General features: G+C 36.7%; 1 non-coding gene across 1 annotated transcript; it reads left to right on the forward strand.

Annotated features, from left to right (window-relative positions):
• Nucleotides 1-1,127: 1,127 nt before the first annotated feature.
• Nucleotides 1,128-1,233, forward strand: LOC130953309 (small nucleolar RNA R71). The gene has a single exon (XR_009075479.1). It is a non-coding gene; the product is annotated as a small nucleolar RNA R71 (small nucleolar RNA).
• The last annotated feature ends 264 nt before the right edge of the window (nucleotides 1,234-1,497 follow it).

A 1,497-nucleotide genomic window follows, 5' to 3' on the forward strand; every position in this document is an offset into this window, starting at 1 on the left:
TCATCTCCCTAAATCCCCATTTAATATTTTGTAATTTGCTTTCTACAATTTACTTTCCCGCCATTTAATTTTCTGCAATTCTTAAATCAATTTCTACATAGCTAAACTAGAACATTCCTCTAGTTAAAGTTGCTCGACCAATCAATCTCTGTGGGATTTGACCTCACTCTATTGTGAGTTTTTATTTGACGACAATTCGGTATACTTGCCGAAAGGAAATTTGTTGAGAGATAAGTTTTCGTGCTTCAGCTCTGTCGAGAATCACAAGTGCTCATGTAGAATAAGAGGTCATACTGTCGCTCCACCACAGATTCATAAGATTAAGAACTTAAACAACACCTTAGAACTGAATCAAATATTAATTAACATAGAAGAGTAATAATATTAATCCATAGAAAAAAGCAGAGCTCCTAACCTTAACTAGGAGGTTTAGTCACTCATACTTTACAGAGAAAAAAAATAAAGTAAAAGAATATTAGAAGTAATGCGTCTCGCCTCCTGGGAGGTGTGATTCTCAGGAAGAAGGAGGTCCGTTATTTATAGTAAAAACCTCTAAGACTAAACTTAAAAGATGTTAATTTAAATTTAAAAGTTACAAGGAAAAGATAAGATAAGCTAAGGAGTGCTAAAATACACTTTGGGGCCCACTTGGTGAGTGTTTAGGCTGATGCCTCGCATTCAACTTGGATTATGGGCATTGAACGATAGTCCCTGCTCCCTGGATGGCGTTGAATGCCAGTTTTAGGCGTTTAACTTAGGGGGTTGTGCCTTCTTGGGCGTTAAATGCCCAAGCTTGGCGTTTAACACCAGTTTTGGCAGTCATTCTAGAAGAAAAGTAAAGACTATTATATATTGCTGGAAGACTCTGGATGTTAGCTTTCTAACACCATTGAGATCGCGTCAATTAGACCTCTATAGCTCAAAATATATTTGTTGGAATGCTCGGAGGTCAAGATTAAACAACATATGCTATCCTTTCTTTATATCTGAACAAGATTCCGCCAAATTCGCCTAAAAATCACTTAAAATCATAGGAATAACACTAAAACTAAAAGTAGAATCCAAAGATGAATTTTGCACTAAAACATAGTAAGAATTTATAAAATCTAACTAAAAATACTATGAAAATGCTATGAAAAAGGGTATAAGATGCACGTGCATCAACCTCTCCCAGACTTCATAGAGGGACTCTCCCTCTTTCTGTTTGAAGCTCTGGACTTTCACTCTAAGCTTACTCAGCTTCTGGAATTGGAAAAACTTGGTCAGAAATCCATTGACCACCTTTTCCCATGTGTCCAGCCATAGCTTTGCTCTGTCTTTTATAGCAAAAGGAAAGAGCATGAGCTTATGAACCTCTTGGTTCACTCTATTTGTCTTAACAGTATTACAGATCTACAGGAAATCAAATATGAACTTTTTGGGATCCTCTTGCAGGAGTCCATGAAATTGACAATTCTGTTGCACCAAAGTGACCAGTTGAGGCTTGAGCTCGAAATT

The sequence above is a fragment of the Arachis stenosperma genome, chromosome 9, assembly GCF_014773155.1.
Source record: "Arachis stenosperma cultivar V10309 chromosome 9, arast.V10309.gnm1.PFL2, whole genome shotgun sequence".
NCBI lineage: Eukaryota > Viridiplantae > Streptophyta > Magnoliopsida > Fabales > Fabaceae > Arachis > Arachis stenosperma.